Raw genomic sequence first — 27,331 nt, forward strand, 5'->3', positions numbered from 1 at the left:
GACATTTATCTCCAACAAGCAGAGTGTCCCATACAAATGGACTTTGAGACTAAAATTAAACTGACAAAATACTTAATAGGTTTATACATACATCCATAGACCCCACAGAAGCTCTCATCTCTTTTCTAAAGAATGCTTTAATGCAAACCTCTTCTTGGCAGATCTTATCTTTTTACTGAACTTACACAGTATACATAATTCATAATACCAGTGAATATATTGCCCCATATTACACCTCAGTTTATTTAGTTCTCTATTTCATTGATCATTTACAATTCTTTATATTGCATAGATGGTACAATTTATACATGCAGCTGAGAGACTAAGTATCGCTCCTTGTATTTTATATCCTTCGTAATTTTCAAATTCCTTTCCTTCCCTCCCTTTATTCCTCTCCCTTCCTTTCTCCTGTTTCCTCCCTCCCTTTCACTTTCCTTCTCCTTATCTCTGCTCCTCTTATGTTGAAGCTCCATCTCTCTCCTTATTTGTCTCCATGAAACACTACCACCTAGGTATACTGGATTTTCTGTACAGAATACATAGATGGACAAGTTTTTCTATGGGTCTTTGTGACGCCTAACATAAATATTGTGAAATTTCTACACTTTTCATTGAAATTTTAATTTGTATATGCCATCTGTGTTTTTGTATTGTGTGGGTGCCTGTTTCCTTTTTTAAAAAGTTATTTAATATTTTCCTCAGTTACATTCAAAACAATTTTTTTACATTTGTTTTTAAGACTTTTGAGTTCTAGGTTCTTTCCATTACCCCCACCCACAATTAAGAAGCAACTTGTGTTATGTTTTGAAAAATAAGCTTTAATTAAAAAATAATAAAAAAGAAACTACTTGTGAAGTTATGCAAAATATTTCCATAAAAATCATGTTGTGAAAGAAACATCGATGTCCCACTCTAATGAAAATAAAAACCCTTAAGAAAAATTTAAAAAGAGAGAGAGACAGAGAAAGAGAGAATTCTACAATCTGTATTCAGGCACAATCAGTTCTTTCTCTGGGTATGGATAGGATTTTTCATCATGAGTCTTTCAGAGTAGTAATAAATGATTATATTTCTGAGAAGAGCAAAGTCATTTACAGCTGTTCATCCCAGAACATTACTATTACTTTGTATACAATATATTTGTTCAAGGAGGACTTCCCGATTTGTTAGTTTTCTCCAGAAAGTATCCTACTCATCATTTCCCAGAGAACAATAATATTCTATCATAAACACATACCACCATTTATTGAGCCATTCCCCAATCAATGGGCATCCCTTCAATTTGTAATTATTTTTTTTGCCCTGAGAGGAGAACTGCCATGATATGTTTTTGTACATATAGGTTTTTTTCCTTTTCCAAATCTCTTTTGGTATTCATGCCCAGTAGTGGTATTCTTAGGTCAAAAGATATGCTTGAATTTATAGTCCTTTGGGCACAGATCATATCTTTTGATCACTTATTAATTGAGACATGGCTCTTATTTTATTTTATAAATTTGACTCAGTTCTTTCTATGTTTGAAAAATGAGGCCTAATCAGAGAAACTTGCTTTGAAAAAATTTTTTTTACAATTACTATTGCTAAATGTATTCCCCTCTATTTATTATCTCTCTCTTTTCACCCTGTCCCTCATGAAAAGTGTTTTGAAACTGACTACTCCCTCTTTTATCACTTCCCCCTTCCCATATCCCATTCCCCTCCTATTTTCCTGCAAGGTATAATAATTTTTTTATTAAAGCTTTTTATTTTCAAAACATATCCATGGATAAAATTTCAAATTAACCCTTACAAAACCTTGTGTTCCAATTTCCCCCTCCTTCTGCCATCTCTTCCCTAGATGGCAAGTAATCCTTCTGTCATAATAATGAGAAAGTTCTAATGAGTTATAAATATCCTCTCATGTAGGAATATAAGCAGAAAAATCTTATTAAATCCCTTACGATATCACTTTTCTGATTGCCTCTTTATGCTTCTCCAGAGTCCCATATTTGAAAATCAAACTTGCCACTCAGCTCTGGTCTTTTCATTATGAATGCTTGAAAATCCTCTGTTTCACTGAATGACCACCTTTTCCTCTGAAAAATTATATTCAGTTTTTCTGGGTAGGTGATTCTTGGTTACCATCCTAGCTCCATTGCTCTCCAGAATATCATATTCCAAGCCCTCTGGTACTTTAGTATAGAAGCTGCTAAATCTTGTGTTATCCTGACTGCAGTTCCATTTACTTGAATTGTTTCTTTCTGGATGCTTGCACTATTTTCTTTATAACATTCCTTGAAGTTGTCAGGAATTTTTAGTTTTTCATTTTACCCTCTGGTTCCAGAATAACAAGGCAGTTTTCCTTAATAATTTCTTGAAAGATGATGTTCAGACTCTTTTTTGATCATTACTTCCAAGTAGAACAATAATTTAAAATTTTTCTCTACTAGATATCCTGTATGAGATATTTCACTTAACTCCTCTATTTTTTTCATTTTTTTGGTTTTGCTTTTTTGTGTCTTGATTTTTTATGAAGTCATTAACTTCCATTTGCTCAATTCTATTTTTTTAAGGAATTATTTTCCTCAGTGAGCTTTTGCACCTCCTTTCCCAATTGTCCTATAATTCTTTTTAAGGTCTTCCCATTAGCTTTTTTTGTATTTGTTTCAATTCTTTCCCTAACTTTTTCCTCTATCTTTCTTACTTCATTTTCAAAGTCCCTTTTGAGCTTTTCCATGGCCTGAGCCCAATTTTGATTTTTCTTGGATGCTTTGGGTGTAGGAGTTTTGACTTTGTTATCATCTTCTGAGTGTATGTTCTGACCCTTCTAGTCAGCATAATAAGTTTCAATGGTCAGAAGCTTTTTCTGTTGTTTGCTCATTTCCCCATCCTATTACTCTTTGTTAGAGTAGGTCTTTGTTTCCAGGGTGGAGGGTGCACAGTTCCAAGCTTCAGGAGTTTTGTGCAGCTGTTTTTAGAAATCCTTCAACGAATCTGACCACAAGCTCTCTTTTCTGCCATGGAGCTGTTAGGAATGACCTTCCATAGTAGCTGTAAGATCTAGTGCTAAAGCAACATTGCAGGGGTTGGGGCTCAGCAAGCCTGCACCAGGCAGCATACTGGACTCTGACTCTGCTGCCACAGACCCTCTCTGCTGACCCCAAATCCTTCCTGGTGTCCCTGGGCTGAAAGATCCAGAAGCCTCCAGCACTGCAGCTGATTTAGGAGTCCTTTTTGCTGAAGTTGGGGTCTGGGCTGGGCTGGCATAAGGGATGAGATTGTGTTGGCACAGACAACCCTGGTATTGTACACTGGGCTCCCATCCTGGTTCCCCAGATCTTTTCTGATGATTTTCCAGGTGTCTCTGGACTGAGAAATCTGGAAGCCACCAGGACTGCCTTTGATTCCGAGGTCAGGTGGGATCTAGAGGGTTCATGGCTACACAGGCACAGTCTGCACTGGAACTGTATGCTGGCCTCCCACCCTGGTTTTTTGCTGATATTCTAAGTTGCCTTTGGCTGCAAAAGGGTCTACTCTGTCTTTTGGGATATTCTGATGCTCTACAATTTGTTTAGAGTCATTACTTTTTTGTGTTTTTTTGTAACTTTTTAATTGAAGTTTTTTATTTTCAAAACATATGCAATTTTTCAACATTAACCCTTGAAAAACCTTTTGTTCCAATTTTCTCCCCTTTCTCCCACCACCTCCCCTAGATAGTGAGTAATCCAATATATGTTAAACATGGTAAAATATATGTTAAATCCAATATATGTATACATATTTATACAATTATCTTGATGCACCAAGAAAAATCAGAACAAAAAGGGAAAAAATGAGAAAGAAAATAAAATTCAACTAAACCACAGCAAAAAGAGTGAAAAGGCTATGTTGCGATCCACAATCATTTCCCACAGTTCTCTCTCTGCATGTGGATGGCTCTCTTTATCACAAGATCATTGGAACTGGCCTGAATCATCTCATTGTTGAAAAGAGCCACGTTCATCAGAATTAATCATTGTATAATCTTTTTTGGCTGTGTATAATATCTGCTAATTTCACTTAGCATCACTTCATGTTAGTTTCTCCAGGCCTCTCCAAAATTATGCTGCTGATCTTTTCTTATAGAATAATAATATTCCATACCATTCATATACCATAACTTATCCAGCCATTCTTCAACAACTCATGGGCATCCACTCAATTTCCAGTTTCTTGCCACTATAAAAAAGGGCTGCCACAAACATTTTTGTACATGTTGGTCCTTTTTCCTCCTTTATGATCTCTTTGGGATACAAGGCCAGCAGAAACACTATTATTGGATCAAAGGGTATGCACAGTTTGATAGCCCTTAGGGCATAGTTCCAAATTGCTCTCCAGAATGGTTGGATCAGTTCACAACTCCACCAACAATGCTTTAGTGTCTAGTTTTCCCACATTCCCTCCAATATTCATCATTATCTTTTCCTGTCATCTTAACCAATCTGACAGGTGTGTAGTGGTATCTCAGAGTTGTCTTAATTTGCATATTTCTGATCAATAGTGATTTAGAGCACCTTTTCATATGATTAGAGATAGTTTCATTTCTTTATCTGAAAATTGTTCATATTCTTTGACCTTTTATCAATTGGAGAGTGGCTTGAATTCTTATAAATTTGAGTCATTTCTCTATATATTTTAGAAATGAGGCCTTTATCAGAACCCTTGAATATAAAAATATTTTCCCAATTTATTGCTTCCTTTCTAATCTTGTCTGCATTGGTTGTTTAATTTAATATAATCGAAGTTATCTATTTTGTATTTCTTAATGTACTCCAGTTCTTCTTTGGCCACAAATTCCTTCCTTCTCCTCAGATCAGAGAGTTAGACTATTCTTTGTTCTTCCAATTTACTTATAATATCACTCTTTATGAATAAATCATGAACCCATTTTGACCTTATCTAGGTATATGGTATTAGGTATGGGTCAATGTCTAGTTTCTACCACACTAGTTTCCAATTTTCCTGGCAGTTTTTGTCAAATAGTGAGTTTTTGTCCCAAAAACTGTGGTCTTTGGGTTAGAGTCATTATTTCAAGGATTTTGGAGAGGTAGGGTGAGTTCCTGCTTTTACTTGGCCATCTTGGCCCTACCTCCCCACCTGTTTCCAGAGTAAAGCCCTTTAAAGATAAAGCCTGGGGATCAGTTCAAGATTGTAAAGTCAATGTTCTATTGACATCAACTCAATTATAGTCACTTTTTTTTTTAACTAGGAAGATACTATTATTTTAAGTGCCAAAACAAAGACATCATAAATTCAAATCAAATAAGCAACAATTTTCTGATTTAATAACAGACACTAATTATTAGAGATATAGAAAAAAGGCCAAAAATGTTCCTGCTTTCAAGGAGCAAACAGTCTAATGGGAATGCAACATATAAACATGTTCAAATAAGCTTTATAGAAACTCAATTGGAGCTAATCAACAGAAAAGAGTAAAGAGGTCGAGGAAAGGCTTTTTGCAGTAGATAAAATTTTAGTGGAGTCTTGAAAGGATCCAGAGAACCTGGGAGGCTGAAAGGAAGAGGGAGAACAAGTTAGAGTGACTTTTGTAAGCAACAACAAAGAGAATTGTAGAGAACTATTTGTGTATTTGTAGAGATTTGTGTATTTGTAATTGTAGAGAGTGACTTGTATAAGTAACAACAAGGAGAATTGATCACAAAATATATAGAAGGGAGTTAGGAATAAGAAGATTGGAATGATATGAAAGAACTAGATTATGAATTCACAAGTCAAACAGGATTTTATATTTGATCCTGGAGGTTACAGAGGTCTACTAGTTTATTGAATAAGATAGTGACATAGTCAGACCTGTGCTTTAGGAAGATTAATTTTACAGCTGAATGGAGGGTGGACTTTAGTGCAAAGAGGCTTGGGCAAGGAGACAGAGAATTAAGTTATTGCAATTATCCTCATCATCAAAAGTAGGAAAGTCAAGATACACTCAATATGTTCAAGCAAGGAAAGAAAGTCTTGGGCCATTTTCTCCCAATCAAAGAGGTAGGCAATTAAGATTTGGAGGCCAGAAGGCAGGAATTCCTACAATGCTATTAAAATGAGACCTTAAATCTATTCTGATACTGAAGCTACTTACATATAAAAATAGGGAGATCAGGAACCTCTTGGTTTGTATCCTCTTAAAATTCTGCGTATTCTATTGGGCATATATTCTCAGGATATATTCCAGCCTGTCAAAAGCTCTTTTAAAAATGTAGTATTCAGAAGTGAACAAAATCCTCTAGATACTCTGACTTATTATTTTATTACATATATGTATATATATATAGTATATTATATTATTATAGCAAGGCTATCATTCCCCTTGCTAAGCAAACTGCCACACAGAGATAGGTACATTATTTATGCACTTACTATAAATGTTTGTTGGTTGATCTTCTGCTATGATAATAGAAATTCCCTTTTGCTTTCTTGCATTTTGGCAACAATTCCTTCCCATTCCTTTTTATATAGTCCCATGCCTGATACATACTGCAGAAGTTAATTTTTTCCTTCTTAAAGCTAAGTAGTATCAGACCAGCCAATTTCTTGTCCTTTGTTGGTTTTCACTTGTATTTTCCCATATGAATTTTCTATGGTAACATCTAGAAACATGAGAACTAAAATATTTAAAAAGAAAACACTATAATATCCAGTTGTTGAGCTTATGGTTCTCAAAAATGCCAATAACCAATTTTGCAACTGGATAAACCAATCACATTTTAAAATGCCTTGAACACTACCTCAGTATAGTAACTTAGGATCTCATAATTGTCCTAGATTTTCATAACTACCATAGCTCTCCATTTTAAAATTCAGCACAATTTATTTTCTTTCTTCTGAGTTTGTTATGGTTTCTTGATTCCTTTCTGCTCACTTTGGGGATAATTGTTTGCATTTGTAATACGTGCAAGCACAACATCTGCTTCTGAGTGAGTTCCTGTGTTCACTCTTCAATGAAGCAATGAAGCATTTGAAATGCAAGAACATTTCTCCAAACGTTGCTCGTTAATGATTCTTCATGCTCTGAATGTTGCATCCTTTGCATCCTGAGTATATTAATTTTGAAAACAACATAAGTTATATGCTTATGGTTATAATAACGAAAAAAGGCAGAAAGATTGGAAAATTATCAAAACTCTTTTATTGTGCTTTTGGGGGGGAGGTAGACAAATTCCCTGAAATTAATGAACTAATACTAAGAATACTAAATCTTAATACTTTAAAACTGATTCTATTCAACTAACCAACTTTTCTCTCAATCTGCTTCTTTAAACATAAGTTCATCTTGTTGCTTGTTGCTTGAATTTTAAACTGATCATATTATAAGCAAAGACCATTCAATTAAATAGTTTAAAGCCACACATATACATGGAAAATAAGGATTTGAAATTATTTTTTTCTTCTTTGTGCAGTATCCAAACAACTTTTTGTTTTTTCACTGTATATAAGAGAAACATTATTTTGAACAGATTGAATGACTGAGCAGATGTGGAGAGAAAGTCTGTAATAAAATCCATGTGCAGGAACCATGGAGCAAATCTATAATAGTATATTGGACAATTCAAGATCCAATTAACAGAAAATTTGCAATCTGGTCAAAACAAAGGTTCAAATAAAATGGCAATATGTCTTGTCCTGCGTAATGTGGTAAAAAACATTAACAATCTCCTTAAAAACATAATGAGAAAGAATTTTAAAAATCATACCTATACTAAGTTTCTTCCAAATCTCAGAATTTTGCAGGGCACCTATCCCAGCTATAAAATAAATCATCCTAAGTCAGTTACAAAGGTAAACTGTATTCTTATAGAAGAGGACCAAGAGGAAGTCAGTTTGGAATGAAGCATTCATTGATTCACTTATTCATTTATTCAAGTATTTGTTCAATGATTAATATATTTATACCATTGGGATAGTATCATGAGAAGTACCAAAGAAATAAAAATTACATTCTCTAGTAATTTATAACATGATTGGAAGGTAAGCTATATGTCAGTCCATCATTCATTCAGTCAACCATATTTATTATTGCTTACTAGCCAGTCAGTCAAAAAAGCATTCATTAAAGACCACTACGTGTCAGGTACTATGATAATCTCCAGGGATACAAAGGCAAAAGGCAGGCCCTGAAGAACTCACAGTGGATGATATAAATGAAATGACTCAGTAACATTTTCTGGAGTTGTGTTCACATAAGTATAGGAAGAAAAGAAGATATAGTTTAAAGATACTCTAGAAGGCCAGAAAACTCACAGAGCAGCTCAGATTTTAAAAACAAAAATAAGAAAGATGAGAGCAAGAATACAGGATAAATGCATAAAAGTGACCTGGTTCTCTTTGGACAAATGTCAAAAGATATAACATTAAGAATAAGTTAAAACCATTGAAGAATGCTAAATATAGTAAAGAGAAGATACCAATATCTATCTATCTAAACCTAAATTGAAATCTATGTCTCTATATTAATTTCTATCTCTAATCTATATCTGCATCTATATATATTTTCATATATACATCTATTCATATGTGCATATGCAGGCATGTGTAAATGCAGGTATATATGTACATACATGCTTAAACATATAAATATATGTGTACATATACATTCATTTATATATACATACTAGGCATAGAACAGGGCAACACATTTTATAGTTAGCAAAATTCTTTTCTACTATCATGAAAAATAACCAATGCAGAGTTCAAGTGGAAGATGGATTCTATATGGACGTTGATTGGTGCTTGGTCTGTTATATTTATCCTGTTTTGGCTTTTTTTTGCCATCAAAATATAGCTGATTCATTGTCTATTATTGCGTCATTTGTTTTAAATTTAGTCAATTCATTATACTCTGAAATAATTTAATTGCATGTAATAGAAAACTAATCTGAAAAAGAAATGAATAATGTTTTATTTATCAAAAAATATCATGCTATAATACCAATTGGGAAGGGAAAAAGAATAAGAGGAATAACATATGGCTAAAATGCCTAAGTACAAATACTTCCTATAAATAAGATATATGATAGTTTGCTTAACTATATTTCAAACCTAGAAGTACAGTCATTTCACTGTGATACATACAAAGAGAGCTCTACTTTTTCTAGCCCTAAAAAGAGTATAGAGAAAACAGTTCTAGAGATATAAACAGCCTCTTAGTAGTTATTAACATCACATTTCTATGAAGAGGAGAGAACTTCAACATATGACTCAGAAGCAATCTAAATGTGATTATTAGGGAAAAAATATTCTCTGCTAGAGGAAGTTCTCAGTATCAAAAATAGATTCCACTAATCAAAAATACTCCAGGATTTTAAATTTTTCTAAAGCCCAATTTAGTATCTAATGTTATTCCAGGTTTTAGGGAATCTCATAAGTCTTTGAACTTTCTAACTAACCTATAAGTGGCAACTTCAATATACAAAATAAGGAAAAATAATAAAGGAAGACTTCCAAATGATTTCCCATAATATATAGCTATAAAGCTTAAGGGAATTACTTGTATTACAGTGTATAATTGGACTTCAAAGAAAGAAAAAAAATTCTAATTAACATTGCATCATTAAAACATATCTACCCACACAAAACAACATGCTCTATTATCTTCTTATACATCTTTATAATCCTACAAAATATTTTTGGGAGAAATGTTATAGGCCCTAGCCATGTGCATCATTCATTAATTCAGCTTCCTTCCTTCCTTTCGCTGAATCTTATGTGTATTTTGATCAAGATAATTCAATAGCAAAAGTGGCACCCAAAACATGCTTAGATTCCCATCTTGTCATCCAACAGGAATGATGCTTTATATTTCTAATTGGCTGCCTAATAAGATACTTAAAAGGCTTCACTAATTAATGATATTTAGAATAAACACAAATGCCTGTCTTTCATTTTTATCAGCAAATATACTTCACAAAGACCAAAATGGCCATAAGGAAAAACAAAACAAAACAAAAAAGCTATGCAAACAAAATCACCAAACCACATGTATGACCTTAATTCTCAAACTTAATTTTTTCATTGCTGACAAGAGGGAAAGGGTAAGTAGGGTGGGGAAGGTAAGGTGCTTCAATAAGCCATAAAATTCTCATCTGACCCAATATGTCATTAAGGGACTATTCTACTATTCCAAATGAAACTTAATAAAATTAATTTCTTTCCTTCCTTTATTTCCCCACTAAAAAATGGACATATACATGCTTTTATTTTAGATACATTTGATCACTGTTATTCATCACAGAAGAAGAAAAGACTCCACAAAAGAAGCAGACATCATCTTAGATTAGCCCAACGTTGCAAATGAAAGAAAGCAAGCTGAAAATTGGTAGAAGAGTTGATTTCACTCCATGTTTATGTTAATAGGGTATTTGACTTTTGAATGCTTCATAAACCTTGTTATGCTCAGTGCTATTTGAGGTCGTAAAACAGCTGGAACATTGCCAGAAGCCTTAATTGGAATCAGCTTAGCAGGGGCTGACAAGGTTTCCTAGTGTTTAGTTTCAAACTTATTATAAAAATGCAAAATTATGTGCTATTTATTTTCTATTCCTCTTTAGTACATGCCCATAAAGGTAAGACATAGCTGTGCTAGAAAATAAAAAAATACAAAAAAACATTTTTTTCCTTGTATGCCTCAGGCCAGTGCTTTGAGTAGAGCAATATGGGTATTGTCTTTTCTAATTAGCTGTAGCCTCACTTCCAATGCAGCCGAGAATGTCAGAAGGTCTTTCCCCCATGCATCCTGATTATTGTTTATATGATTGCTCAAACAGCCAGCCCACGTTGAAGCTACTCAGCCATGGTCAAGCAGTCATCAATTCTATGAAATGCTGCTCAGATTACATATCAACGTTCTTGGTAGTTGAGTAAAATTGTTTCTCCCATCAAATGGACATGACTTGCTGCAGGTGAAATGCCACAAGCAAACTGTCAATTTTAGCTCATCAATTGCTTTGATTTGAACAGAAATTTTGCTCTTTTGCTGTTTTGAGATAGGTCTGACCAGGTCAGTCGCTCAGGAGTTAAATGGGATACTCAAAGGTCATTCAACAGTTTTTAAAAGAAGGGCTAATTAGCCATTGGAGAAGGATATTTGAAACATCAGTATTGAAGGCATTTAGAGTTGATAGTAGTACTAGTTAACAGTTATATATAACTTACTGTCAGGCACTGTGCTGAGTTTTTTACAATATTATTTCATATGATCTTTGGGAGGTTGGTGCAGTTATTATTTTAATGGTATACTTGGGAAAACTGAGACAGTGGTTAAATGACTTGCCCAAGATCACACATAATAAACATAGGAGGTTAAAATTGAACTCCTTTTCCTTATTCTACAACAAGAACCCTATCCACTGTACTACTTACCAGACTCAACTGGGGAATATTCCCATTTCCTATGATAATCAAGCATATGAGGGATCCTCCACTTCCTTGTGGTTGCTTTTTACTGAGACAACGAGAAAATGACATTAATGAAGTATCCAGGAACATAGCAATACTTTTGAAAGAAAAACTAGCCTAACCTTCATGAGGTTAGGGGTTAGATATTGCTCCTACCAGACTTCCTAACTTCCAGTAAGCTCGGGAGAAATCTATTTAACGTTTAGCTTTTCTGTCCTTGGAGTCTCAGCTTGTCTACATGATTCATTAGAATGCTGTACTTGGCAGATCCAGGTCATGAGGTAAATATAATTATGATTACCTTACTTCTCCCTTGCCCCAAAGGATTCTTTCCCATAATTAATAAGGAAAGGATCATAAGACTAAGGACAAATTTAAATTTTCTAAATGAGAAAGTTGTCTAAGTGAAAAATGTGTTTTAAAATCCCAAATTTAAAAGACCATCTTTATATTTTTATTTTGAAACATTTTTCTGTAAAACTATGACGTGACTATTTCAGTTCACATGTTTATATCTATAACACAGTATTAAACAAATAGCTACCAAATGCCTGTTATGTACGAAGCACTGTCCTAGACACTGAGGATAATGGATAGGCCTTATTCTCAAATCTAATGCATAAGAGAGTAAAGACAGGGAGAAAGTGTGTTTAAATAACTAGGATTAAAATAGAATGTGATAAATTAAAGGAAAAGTATAGTTAAAGTTATTTGAGAAATTTGAAGATATGCAAAGATGCATATATAATATAGTGTCTTATAATATACTATACCATAATAATATAGTATATATATATTAGATAATTATTATATATTATACACATTATATTTTGTTTTATTTATATATAACATTTTATTTATATTTTATAATCATTTTATCACATATTTACAAAAATATATTATATTTATGTATATAATGTATAATATTTTATTATATATATAATTATATAATATAATAACATAGTATAGACCAACAGTAATTAATATGCTATGATGTATATATTTCTGACAGAATCATTCAAAATGACAGAGCCTGATTTGGCCTGTAAAACCGTAGAGTTCAATTCCTACCTGAATAGAAAAGTTCTCTGTACCAGATGTGTCAAATATAGCTGATTGAGCTTACAACACTCACAAGTGTTACCTGAATCATATAAAAATGTGATTGGGAAATATTTAACAAAACAAATTTAAAAAATATAAAAGTAAAGTATAGCTAACATTACACTTTAAAAACCAAGTTGATATTTAGGCTGCAGGGATCCTTATATACATGAATTTGAAACCCTATTATATATTTTGGCTTGAAATTTCTGCCCTCCAATAATTCAGTTATAGTTATGTCAAAACTGTTGGTTTGTTTCTGATTTTAACAACATCTTTGTCATGCTCTGTCCAGGATAAACTCATCACCAGATATATTAATTCATCAGTAGGAAGCTCAGCATCAATTTTGCTAGTCATACGTCATCATTATTCTCACTTTCTTTTGTCTTCTCTAATTGGATTACAGAGTAGAACAAAAAAATACAAACAACAAAATCCCAAACCTCTTCTCTTAGTCTTCATTTAGAGAGGACTCAAAGTGTCAGCTATCTATTCAATAACTCCTCTGCTTAGTTTTAACTCCACCAACATTTAATCCATCAAAAATTCTTTCCCCTGCTACTTTCCATTACTCCTCCCAGGCTTCTACTTCTTTTTGGTTATTTTCTTCCTCATTAGATTGTCAGTTCCTTATGGGCAGGAACTATATTTCCTTTTAAAAAAAATCTGTATCCCAGTGCTTAGCACAACACATAGTAGTGCTGAATAAATACTATTTATAAAAGAGTAGTCCACCCTCATTAAGCAAATCTTGATTTTCCCATAGCTATTTCATTTGGAAAGGCTCACTTTTAAATTGACCATTGGGTGGAAGAGTTGGCTTTTTCTCAATTAAAAAGTAACAGAGATGACAGACATACAGGTATTCATAACCAAACTTCTACAATATCTGCTTTGTGGGGTTCCTCTTCCTTAAGCATAGAATCTCATCTCTATCACTTCCCAGTTCTTGCTTATTTCATTTTTACACATTCTAAGTGATCTGTATTGAGATGATAAAGAAGTTAGATCTTCTGAATTCCTTGGCAATGATATGAGATCTGCTGACTTCCTATATTATTAATAACACTAACCTTGGCAATCTTAAGAGAAAATACTGTTTTATATTCACTGATACTATCTTTTCCATAAAAGAAGCATAGTGTTCTTGGAAGATGATAGTGTCACTATACTTTTTTCCTGTTGTCTTCATTTGAGTACTTTTATTTATATATTCTGACCATTTATCCATTGAATGTGGTCTTTGACTTTATATTTATTTGAATCTTCTACATATGTATACACATTAATAATCAAATACTGACCAAATGCCACTGATATCAATAGTTTTTCTGCATAAATGGGCTATTTCCTTTCTCATATTAGATGTGCTATTTTTTTTTTTTAATAAAAAAGCCTTTTCAGTTACATGTAATTAAAATCATCTATTTTATCTTTTTAATTGCCTCTATCTTTTGTTTGGTTAAGAATTCATTTCCTCCCCATAGCTACAAAAACTTTTTTATCTGTGTCTTTTTAAAATTTTTTATGTTATGGTCTTTAATATTCAAGTCACTTACATTTTAAATTTATTGAGGAATACCATGCAAGATACCAGTCTAAGCTTAGTTTCTCTCAGATTGATTTCCAGTTTTCCAACAATTCTTATAAGATAATTTGTGTTTTGGGATTTAACAAACATTGATTTCTGATTCTTCCTGGATTTATTCTAATGGAAGCAGCAGTGGATAGAATACTGGGCCTGGGCTGGGAGTTAGGAAGACCTAAGTTGAAACAAGATGTCACAGACTTATCATCTGTGTGGCCTTGTATGTGTGACTTAACCTGCCTTTATTTTTCTCACTATAAAATTGAAATAGTAATACCCTTAACTTCCCAGGTTTGTACAGATCAAATGAGATATTTTTAAAGTATCTGGTAAAAAAGTTATTTAATAAATGCCTGTTTTGTTTTTTATGAAGTCTGTTTACTATATTTGTTAAAACCATCTCTAAATCAGTTTTATAATTTATCTTTTTTTTTTTTTTTTTTTATTAAAGTGAATGGTCTGGCCCCAAGTATTGAATATTTCTCCAGCTATTTATGTTGTTCTTTATTTTTTAAAGAAATATTTCATAAATAAACCTAATCACTATTTAGTATTCTTTGATAAATGGACTCCCAAATATTTTATGTATTTGATAATTATTTGGAATTTGTTTTGTTAAATATTTCCCAATCACATTTTTATATGATTCAGGTAACACTTGTGAGTGTGGTAAGCTCAATCAGCTATATTTGACACATCTGGTACAGAGAACTTTCCTATTCAGGTAGGAATTATTTTCTACTACTACTTCTTGGATATTTTTAATAATTATATAAAAATGCTATTGATTGTTGTGGTGATATCAAATCAAAAAGCTTAAGCAAAAATGTTGAATTGAGTACAGCATTTTGTTTAAAAAAAAAAAACAATTATGACCAAGTTGTAGTTCTAATAGGGATGCAAGGATGTTTTGACCTTAGGAAAATAATCAATATGATTATATTAGAAAAAAGTTCCAAATCACATAATTATCTTAATAGATGAACAGTCTTTACCAAAGTCGCATTTTTTTAGTAAAAATATATTACAGCTTATAGAACAAGATTTTCTTATGGACTTTTAATCTTTTTATCTAGGTAGATAAAAAGTATCTACCTAAAAACTTTATATATGTGTATATATATATATGTATATTGTGTGAATATGTATATATATATATTCTTATTTCTACATTTATTCTATACATTATGGATAGACTAGAAGCTTTTCCAATAAACAGCAGTAAAATCAAGAATCTGTGGATAGGGAGTATAAGTTACTTAATGGACTCCTGAAGTTTAGAAGACATATCTTTCTGAGTTCATATTTAGCCTCATACAGTTAATAGTTGTGGGAACCTGAACAAATAATTTTGACTTGATATTCATGAATGATATTGTTCTTTTTTTTTTTACTTATTGTTCCTTGTTTTGGTAATTAATATATATTTGTCTCATAAATAACAGTTTTATAGTGCATTTATTTTTTTCTTTTTTGCATAATAATTTGTGTGGTATTGGTTTCAAATGTTCTTAAAAGTTTGATAAATTCTGAAACTTTATCAAGAGTAGAAATTTTATTACCTTCATTTTGGTATTTCCCTTTTTGCTAAATCTATTTCCTTTTTTGAGATTGGATTCTTTAAGGTCTCTTTTTAGTGTTTTTAGAATATTAATACTTTGAATGTAAACCTTTTTTTTTCCTTTTGTGTTCTCAGTTCTTTTTTTCTGGTTTTGTACATGATTTAACCTAGTTCATTTAAAACATTTATATTGTTGATTTGATTCTGTTTTCTTCCTTTTAACTTAGTTGGCTGACTTCTTAATTTTGCTAATCTTTTAAAAAGAATTGGTTTTTTTTCATTGGAGATTTTACATATATAACTATATTCTGGGGATTTTGTAACATCACTAAGATAAAGGTTGGATTAAATGGCCTAGGAAGTCCCTAGTAGCTCTGAGATTTGGGGATTTTAGCTTCTGAGATCATCACTGATTGCTGTAGCTAAATTTTGAATAAATGAGCCATATATATAACATATTGATTAGATCTCTGGCAAAATGAAGAATAACTAAATCAGCATGACATGAGAAGGAGGAAAAAAATTCCCAAATCATGCCAACAAAAAACATTGAGAACAAAGAGAGAACTAACTGACCAGAAAATAGAAAACTAAGTTGGGCTCCTGCCATGCTATTCTGTTTTTTTCCCCTTTCAAATAACACAAAGGCCTTCTTACCAAGACCTCTGCCTGACTTTGCCATTAAAGAAATGGATTATAAAAAACGAGAAATCACTAGCCCTGAAGGTTCTATAAGAGCACTGGTCAGTGAAAGTAGTGATTGGAAAGCAAAGGCTGTTTAGCCTGAATTTATCTTCTCTGGGTCGAAAGCTTTTTGCCTCCATTCCACCTCAAACCCAGAAGGAGAAGCTATGAAACTTACTGATATAACTGGGCCAGTAGCTTTTTACTTCAAGTACACTGCAAGGGATACTTGAAAGCAATCATCTGTGTTCCATAATTGACTGATAAAGTTCAAAATCTTCCACAATTACAGTTGGTGTTCATTCAGAAAATCCTCCACACATCACTGAAAGCAACAAAAAATAATTGTGAAATATTATGACACTAACCAGGGCAATTCTGGTAGAACATATTGTTTTCAATTAAGGGACTAGGAATTAGAAGGCAAATGCAAATTCTGGTCAGAGAAAGCCAAGGTAATTTTATACCAAGAGGACTCTGGAAAATGCATTACAAAGCAGGGAAAAATAAGGCATGATCAGGACTTTTTGTCAATCAAATTGCTGCATTGGTCCATTTTCTTCACATAGAAAAGCTAATATTACAAGGGGAAATTCAGGGCAAATTTGAAAGATAATAAATGGGACCAATGATGTGAGATATTAACAGTAATAGGGACCTTATTGAAATGTGATTGATAATGCCACAATGACATCTGTAGAATTGATTGATTGATGAGATCTCTTGATTTTTAATCAGAACATCTGAGTCTGAGTTTTGCCTTGCCACTGATTATTTGCCTAATTGAAGAAAAAGGATTTTTACCTCTCTGACCCTCAATTTCCTCATATATGAAATGAGTTTGGAGTGTGGATATTCATTTTCTGAGAGAGGCAGGGTGTCATTATGTAAAATAAATCAGCTTTGAAAACAGGATCTGAGTTCAGATCTTATCTCTGATCTATAGTAACCATGTGGCCCTGTGCAAGTTCTTTACATCTTCAGAGATCTAAGGCTTTGACATTTTTTAAGACTACATATTGTTTTTAGAGAGGGAGTTTTCTCACTTGGAAGTTTTCTATTTAGTCATTCAATAAGCATGGATCAAGTATATCCATCCCCATGTTCTGGTCATTATGTTAAATACTGGGGATATAAAGAAAGACATAAAATAATCCCTGCTCTTAAGGAGCTCACAGTTTAATGGGAGGAACAGCAATAATGTGGAAACAGGATATATATATATATATATATGTGTAGGTTTGAATTGGAGATGATCAAAAGAGACAAGGCTATTGGGAGAGGTTTCTTATAGAACATAGCATTTTAGCTGGGAAGAAAAGAAAGGAAACCAGGAGTCAGAGAAGAGGAGGGAGAGAGTATCAGGTATGGAGCAAAGTCAGTGAAAATGTCTGAGTTATTAAACAAAGTTTTATGTGTAAAAAATAACAAGAAGTCCAGTGTCACCAGATGGCAGAGTATATGAAAGGGAATAAAGTATAAGAGACTAAAATGTGTCCATGTGTGGAGTGGTGAAGTTAGGAAGGGTTTTAAATACCAAAGAACTTTTTATTTGATGCTGGAGGTGACAGAAACCACTGTTATACGGACATGTGTATGCAATTGTACACATGTATGAGTGCACATATAATGATCTTTATTTTAGGGAGATTTTTATATCTGAGTGAAGGATGGACTTTAATAGTTAAAGATTTGAGCCACAGAGACTAACCAGTAGGCTTATTTGGCTCAACTAGTCCAGGAATGAGGTATCTGTCCATATCTGGGAAGTATCAGTATTAGAAGAGAAAATAATATATTAGAAAAGTTACAAAGATAAATTGACAGGACCTGGCAATAAATTGGATATGGGGAGGGATGAGAGTGAGGAATTTAGGATGATACCTAAGTTATAAACTTTCAAGGAAGGTGGTGGTCCTTAACAATAATTAGGGAGATAGTAAGGAGAGGTTTTGAGAGAAATTGAGTTCTGGGTAGGTCGATTTTAAGATATCTGTTTGACATCTATTTTGAGAAATCTAAAAGATAGTTGGTGATTCAAGATTGAAAGTCAGCAGAGAGATTAGCTCTGGATAAATAAGATTTGAGAATCATCAACATAGAGATAACAATGGAACCCAAAGGTACCGATGAGATTACCAAGTTAAATTATAGGAGAAAAAAAGGGAGGCTAGCACAGAGCCCTGTGGAACACTTAAGATTAAAGGGAGTAATATGTACAAATATCCAGTAAAATATGCTGAGTAGAAGCAGTCAGAAAGATAGGAAAAGAACCAAGAGAGGCCAGTGTCTTTAGATCCCAATTAAAAAAATGAGAGAGAAGATAACAAGGATAACAGGTGATTAACAGTTCCAAAAACTGAAGAAAGATCAAGAATGATGAGGTTGATAAAAGGCCACTAGATTTTGAAATCAAAGTATTATTTGCAATTTTGGAGGGATCAGTTTTACTTGAAAGATGAGGGCAGAGGCTGGTGTCGAATTAATAAGAAAGTGAAAGGAAGGGAAGTGGAGACATCTATTACAGATAACCTCAAATAGTTCAGCTACAAAATGAAGAAGAGACTTGGGATGAAAATGGGAATGAATGGATTAAGTAAGGATTTTCAGAGGATGTGAGAAACAGGGACATGTTTATAGGCAGAAGGGATACAGCCAGTAGAAACAAAGAATGAAAATAAGTAAAAGAGAGAGGATGATAGAGGGGGCAAATGAAAATAAGTGAAAGAGAGAGGATAATGGAGGGGACAATCTTCTGGACAATAAGAATAGATTACTGGTGCATGTAAAGATGTTTTCCTTGGCCAGGAAGACCATCTCTTCACATGAGACAGGTTTGTTGGCAGAGATAGTGGATGCAGGCATCTGAGTAATATGAGATTTGGGGAGGCAAAATGAATTAATAAATCCAATCCTTTCCCCTATACCCTATGTATGATATAATAATAGCTGTCATGCTTTTCAGGGTATAAGAGCCTAGTTGAAAATGTTTTATAACATATTATGGAGACAAAAGAAATGATGTAAGAAACAAGAAAGCTAATGTGGCATATTGGTTGACTTGTTGGAATTGTAGACAGAATCAGAATTCATATTCTGCTTTAGATAATTTTTAGCTCTGTGACATTCACTAATTCGCTTGACCTCTCTAAGTCTTCTATGAAATGGGTGTATTAATACTGGAAATATCTTTCTCACAGGATTAGTGGAAGGTTAAATGAAAAAAACCTGTAAAGTGCTCTGGAAACCTCAAAGTAGTACATAAATGTCCATTATTACTGTTCTGGTTGAATGGGATAATTGGACAGTAGTTATTTAAAACAGAAATATCAGATAACTAGATGAACATGAAATGATTCAAAGTACCATATAGGACAGTGTGGGCCAATTAGGTAGACACTGGCTCTTCTGGCACAGAAAGTCCATGTAGTAATGTGATCCTGGAGTTAATTTATATATTGCTACCACCTCTTTAGGATTGATTTGAGAATGCCAATTAGGAGATAATTTTAAAAATCGCAATTCTGCTGTGCATTGGCAATCTTGGCGTGTGACCCTAAAATTTCCATAAAGATGTTCATTGGAAGGAATTAAGGAGCATATATTAAGTGATTGCTATATGCCAAGAATTGTACTTAAATGCTGGCGATACAAAGGAAAGAAAATAAAACAAACAAAAAAAGAAATAACAATAGCAATAGACAGCTATTGCACCTGAGTACTTCATATCCTAAAGGGTATATACAACACATATTTCTATTCAACATGTCCAAAGATGAGTTAATTTTCTTCCTCCTAATATTTACTCCTCCTAACTTCACTATTTCAGTTAATGTTACTGTTTCATATCTTTTATATTTGAAAGGTTAGGGTTATCTCTGGCCCTTCTCTTTCCCTTATCTCATACCTATATTTGCCATGTTTCATTTTTTCCCCCCATGTCCTCCTTCTCCTCTCTATTCCCATTGGCACCACACACGTACAAAACTTCAGTTATACCATCCCAAAGAACCTGAAAAGTAATCTTGCCACCTATCTCTATGCTCAGCCCTCTCTAACCCATTCTTTCCAATGTGGTCTATCTTCTCTGGTCATGTCACTCTAACTCAGCTATCTTCAGTGGCTCACTGTTACCCACAAAGTAAAAGCAAAACTCATAAACCTTCAAGAACCTCCATAATATGGTGCTACCCCCAAAATACAACCTAGATATGACCAGAAATTCCCTTTTCAACAGTCCTTACAGATCCAACAGTCTCCATTTGAAGATATGTATATAAAACATATATATACATATGTGTATAAGTCACTTGTTCCTGGAAAAGGATGATTCCAATTCTTAGAATGTTTTTCTTTATATTAAGAAAATCTATCTTTGTTGGCAGTTTTCATTTTAGTTTTGACTTCTGGGGATCAAGCAGAAAAAAAAATAATGCTATTTAAATAGCTGATTGTACTGTGGTGATAAATAGATACAAACATGTATACATACATACATAGATGGATGAGTATCCAATAAGTACCAAGTATTTTTTTTTATTTAATAGCCTTTTATTTACAGGTTATATGCATGGGTAACTTTACAGCATTAACAATTGCTAAACCTCTTGTTCCAATTTTTCACCCCTTACCTCCCCACCCCCTCCCCAAGATGGCAGGATGACTAGTAGATGTTAAATACATTAAAATATAAATTAGATACACAATAAGTATATATGACCAAAACGTTATTTTGCTGTAAGTACCAAGTATTGTATAAAAAGTTGTTTCTATTCTTAAGGAACTTATATTTGACAAAATATAAAGGACCTGGAAAGGCAGGAGAGTGAGGAAAAAAAGACTACTCGCATAGGGGACTGAGGAATTGGTGGGTAGCAGAGCAGACCATTATGGAAGCAGAGGTGAGTAAAAAGTGGACAGTTTGTAGCATAATAGTGCCTTTGTGTAATTTGGTGATTCCAGGCAGGGACTTACCCAATTATTGAGTTGTCCTGAAGGGGGAGTAATCCCCAATAGGCCAGAAACCTGTATTGGGATAGAATCAATTCAAATAAATAACATCAGGTATTGTAAGTTCTGCTCATACCTTTCCTCTTTTCTTTATCCTATATCAAGACCTAAGGGTATATAGACATCTCTTATCCATGCGATATGTGTTTAGTTCCTTTAACTAGATCTCATATAATAAGATTTGCTTACAATTTTACGTACCTAATATAGAATTATACACATATATATAATTTTAAAAATATTTTATATATATATATATATATATATATATATATATATATATATATACTGTGTAGGTGGTGCAGTGTATAGAGCACCAGCTCTGAAGTCAGGAGGACCTAATTCAAACTGGCCTCAGACACTTAACACTTCCTGGCTGCATGACCCTGGGCAAGTGGACCCTCAGTGCTGATTTTGCAGTAGCTGTAATAGGTACACAATGGAATAGTTCCTCCCGCCTCCTCCCACCTTATTGTTGTTCAATTGTGTCGACTCTTCACGACCCCATGCACATCAGTGCTATCCATGTAATTTTCTTGGCAAAGATATTAGAATGATTTGCCATTTCCTTTTTTGGCGGATCGAGGCAAACACAAGTTAAATCACTTATTCAGTCTCTCACTTGAGCCTGAATTTGAACTTCCTCACTTGTTTCAGTTCTTTAAGCACTAAAATACCTAGCAGCCTCCATCCCCATAGCTTGTCTACACCCAGTCCCTCACATAGTCATGGTTGTTGTGGCAGGTACCACCCAAGCACAATGCTTTAAGCCCCAGGTCAATGATTGGCCATTTAACTTCCTATCATAATCTGTATAATAGACACACTTCATCCACTTGCTTTTTCTTATGTGGATGACTAGGCAACATGCTGATGAATGACTATAAATCTTGCTCAGGAGACTGCATTATTCTAGTGATTGATGCGACTGGTACAAAATCAAAATGTAAACAGAAATATATGTGATTTTCTCTGCTCCCCCAAAATAGTATCTTTCTCTCCTTCAAATACTTTGTGAATAGATCCTACAAAGCATTTTTATAATTGTCACATCTGTGACTTTCCTTACAATGAGATAATTCTTCTACTAGTTATCTAATTATAGAAATGTTTGGCATTGCATACTGCATTCCACAACTATGTTTCTCTGTTTTTTCTAAGGATGTCTTCCTATCTTGCCCTTCTTATTCACATAGTTTAATTTCTGGATTTTGTTATTCATAATGATCTAGAATTAACCTGGCAGGACTTTTATCAGCCAAAATATAAAGCAGCCAAAATATAAAGCATTATGAATGGATTTGTACAGTTCTTTGATTTTACTGAGTAGTAAATGAATTCAAACACCTTCAAAATATCATGACATTAGTCATTTTCTGATACATTATATTTCTTGCTTAGCTAAGGTATAGTAATTTACAAAGAAAAGCTAATAATTTCAATAATAATGTTTTCTTTCTCTTATTCAGTAAACTTCAGTGACTCCTTCTTAACTCTAAAACAAAATCCTCTGACATTCAAAGCCCTTCAAAATCTATGGCCTCCCTATTCCCTGTCATATTATCTTCAGTCCAGTGACACTGACCATGCTACTTTTCTCAAAAGAAGCTCTTACAATTTTTCTATCTCTGCCTCATGATTACCTTTGCCTTTTGTCTTCACTGGCTTTCTTTAAATCCCAGATAAATTCCACCTTTTATGTCTTTCCTAATCTGGCTTAATTCCAATGCTTACCCAATGATACCCATTTCCTGTTTTCCCTACATCCATCTATCTACCTACATTTATATTTATATGTGACATATAAATATGTATATATCTATATCTCATTTGTATATGTTTTTGCATATTTTGGCCCTATTAGATTATGTGCTCTTCAAAAGCAGGTATTGTTATTTTTTTTCCCTTTGTATCCTCAATATTTAACACAGTGCCTGACACAAAGCAAGCCCTTGATAGTTGTTTATTGATGGACTGACTGCCTTGACTAAATTCAACAATTTAATTAGCAAAATATTAAAGAGTTATTATATGTAGGGCAATGATTATTTGTTTTCTGTTATTCCCAGTGTTAGAATTTAAAATCTACTTGTTTTTGATGTGATGAGTGATCAGAATAGATTGGACAAGACCATTTCCACTTTGATCTAAGATTCTTTAGCAATAAATTAAAGGATTTAATTAGCTATGAATAAGAATTCCTTGCTGCTTAAAGTTTATTATCTATTTTTCTCAGTTCTTTATAAAACAGGATAGATTTTTGGATGTTTAGAAAGTTTAGATCAAATCAGACTGAAGACTGGGAGTAGGATGGAGTCATCTCTTAAATTCAATTCTAAGATGGGAGTTCTACATGATAGCTGCCCAGGAAAGTGGTATGTATTGTTCCTGCATCAGGGCAAATGGATTGCTTAAAACCCTTTATGTACAGCTGGTGGGTTAATAATAGCAGTTCTCCACAGGGGGTTTAATTTCCACAGATTCTTTCTTTTGGGAACATTCAGTACTTTTGTCCCTTTCCCCCCCTTAACTACCATCCTTTTCAGAGTCTAGACACTTCTACAGGTCCAGCTGCCCTTTTTTTCTCATATAACTGACAACCCTGGCTTTGAACATAAATATGTTATTTTTAAACTTCCTCTCTTTTGCCTTTGCAGAATTTAATAAGGTCTTGACCATTACGACATAGACAGATGCTGCCTTCCCATACTTCCATCTTAAGCTTCTATTGAAGTTTCTTCTTTTCTTAGAACCTTCTTGCCTATTTTAGACCCAGGCAACTATTTTTCCCCAATGAAATAATTAGGAAACTTTCATGCTGGCAAACCCCATAGTAAGGTACAGGAAGGGAAGGGAATACACATTTATTGTGTATACTTTGTATCAGGAACTGTGCTAAGCACTTTTTATAAATTTTATCTCATTTTTTTGTCTTATCAACTCTAAAATATAGGTGCTATAATCATCCCCATTTTACAGCTGAGATTTTTAAAGCAGACAAATATTAAGTGAATTGTCCAGAGTCATACAGCTAATAATTGTTTGAGATTGGATTTGAACTCCTTTTCCTTCCTCCAGGGCCAGCATTCTATCCATTGCAATATCTAGCTGCCTGGAAAGAGCCAAATTTGGCTCACTTTATATTTATATGAATATTTAATCAAGTCTATGATTTCTATAATCACTGCTTTCCAACTACTCCTCTGCAATGCATTTTACTATCATGCAAAATTTCCTTCTTAAAAAATCATAGAAGGAACATGATGTAGTAAAAAGATCTTTCAGTGAATTTACAGTCAAAAAGTCTAGATTTCAGGACTAGATCTAAATTTTAATGGCTTTGTGGTCGTGGGAAATGAGTGCTAAGGACAACAATACAAACATGTATGTATATACATAAGATATATATTTAATTTCTTTGCCATATTGAAGACAAGAAAAAGGATCAAAGAAGTGATAGGAAAGATGGGATGATGGTCAACAATTTGGCAGAAGTTAGAATCAATGTTTTTTGCTCTTTTATTTTTTTCTTTCAAGGACCTCATTGACCTTGAAGAAAAGTATGAAAAATAATTGCTTTTAATGACAATTGAAAAAAAAGTCAGTATAAATAAGGAAATAAGAAGAGAGCACTCACATGCCTTCAATGAATTTTAAATCATATGCATATCAACAAATTAGGACACTGTAAAGATTTGGGTACAAAATCACTACAGCAGTCAATGATCTTTGTAAGAAAGTACATACTAGGAGAGGTGCTGAAGATCTGCACAATAAAAAGGAAAGAGTTTATAAATCATAAATTTGTGAGTTTGGCATTAATTCCTATAAAATTCTAGCACATCTTCCTTTTCAGGGGAGGGTAGAAGATGGGAAGAGGAAAAATAAATGCTTGATAGAAAAAATAAATTAAGGAATAGTTTCTGAACTATTCTAGAAAGAATAATGATAATGATTAAGAGTTACAAGAGTTTCAAGAATAGGTTATCCCGAATTAATCTCATTTTAATTTTTATCAAGGTTTCTAAATTGGTTGATTCAAGAAAAATATTTCATCAGAGACATTTGATAATCTCAATCATGCTGCCTTTGAGAACAAGAAGAGATGTTACTTAAAATGGGGTACGGCTCAGCAGAATGACCAGAACCAAACAATAATGATTAATGATAAAAGTTAAACAGGAAATTAGCCTACAGTAGAGAGAGAAGCCAGGGATATGTCATAGACCTTATGCTCTTAATATTTTTATTAATGATTTAGATGAAGGTAGAGATGATATGACTATAAAATATACAGATGACACAAAGCTGGGAGAGGCAGCTAATGTATTGAGTGACAGTCAAGATCAAATAAAGATCTAGACAAGCTAGGTAGATGAGTTTATTAAAAAAAAAAAAAACCGAGTACAAAAAAACCCTTTTTATTAGGTGGTGCAATGGATAGAGTGCTGGGGTTAAAGTAAGGAAGATTTGACTTTATGATTTCAAATATGGTCTTAGATGTGGTCCTGGAAAAGTCACTAGAGCCTGTTTGCCTCATCTGTCAAATGATCAGGATAAGGAAAGGGCAAACCTTTCCAGTATCTTTGCCAAGAAAATTCCTCTTAAGTCATAAAAAGTCAGACATGATTCAACAATGACATCTCTTTACTGGTGAACTTCTAGTAAAGATTAGGTGGCCATTTGTTTGGAATATTACAGATTTTATTCTCCCTCAGGAACAAACAGGACTGTTTCATATGAAAGTCTAAAATCCCTTCCAATGAGTTTCAATGATTCTGTAATTCTTTATCCATAAAATAGGAAGATTACTACTGATACTGCCAAGCCCAAAGGATTGTTTCAAAGAAATATTTTTATAATTTAAGGGAGTTTATTACACTTAATTAAGAAGACAATAAATATTTTAATCTTCCTTTTCTCTCTTATCTTTGAAACCTACCCTTTATGCTATTAACCTATTTTTCTTAGGTAAATACTTATTTCCAATCCCTGAATTATGTTGCAGCCATTTCCTTTGGATCATAAAATATATATTATCTAGAAATATTTTCTGGCTTGCTGATCATGTGATTAAAACTACATTAGTTCGTGGATGTTCTCTCTCTCTTTCTCTTTTTCTGTTTCTTTCTCTCTCTGTCTCTGTCTCTGTCTCTGTCTCTCTGTGTCTCTCTCTTTTTTCTCTCTTCCCTCTCCCCCTGTTCTGTGTGTGTGTGTGTGTGTGTGTGTGTGTGTGTATGTGTGTGTGTATTTGTGTCTCTCTTTTTCTCTCTATTGCTACAGCTACCATACATAGCTCTTTAGTTTTTGTCACTCAGTATGGTTTTAGCCATACAACAAATCAATTTTTTGATCTAAGGTTCTGAAACCCTTAGTCAAACATGACAATCTCAATTTTTTTATTTGGTTGTTTTGTTGTTATTTTTTGCTTGCTTGATTTTTTAGTTCACAAAAATATCATCTTATTTAAGATATTTTTAAAACATTCTTAGTAGATACTAAAGTCCAGGGTTCACTGAACCTGTGTAGTCTAAGGACTAGATACTTTCTGCGTTGAATTTCTAACAGACAAATTTTGCTTGGAAAATTTTCCACCTGAGCCTGATGGTACATGGTTGTAGTTCCTGTTACCTAAAGTTACTAAGTAAAGTTGATTTTGGATCACTCACTGCTGGCTAAATACATACATACACATATACCTTTCCTGCAGAAAAAAAGAAATTTAAACAAGTTTGCTCTTCTCAACTGCTATCCATATAATCCCTCTATGTTATTTGTTGATTGTCAATGAAAGAACATTTAATAAATTCTTACTATGTACTATGTGCCAAATTTATTCATTTCAATTTTACAGAAGAAACTGCTGAAATATCCAAGCTAGACTTTTTGTAGACTAATGGCTGATCTAAATTTTGGGGCTGCTGCATATCTGAAAGTCAACTGTGGGATTAGCATGG

The 27,331-nt window shown here is 33.3% G+C and overlaps 1 pseudogene; it reads right to left on the reverse strand.

Moving 5' to 3' along the window:
• Positions 1–3,007: 3,007 nt before the first annotated feature.
• The window catches only part of LOC100915653, a 72,803-nt pseudogene continuing 48,479 nt past the window's right edge, over positions 3,008–27,331 (reverse strand).

Source organism: Sarcophilus harrisii, chromosome 1 (genome assembly GCF_902635505.1).
Source record: "Sarcophilus harrisii chromosome 1, mSarHar1.11, whole genome shotgun sequence".
NCBI lineage: Eukaryota > Metazoa > Chordata > Mammalia > Dasyuromorphia > Dasyuridae > Sarcophilus > Sarcophilus harrisii.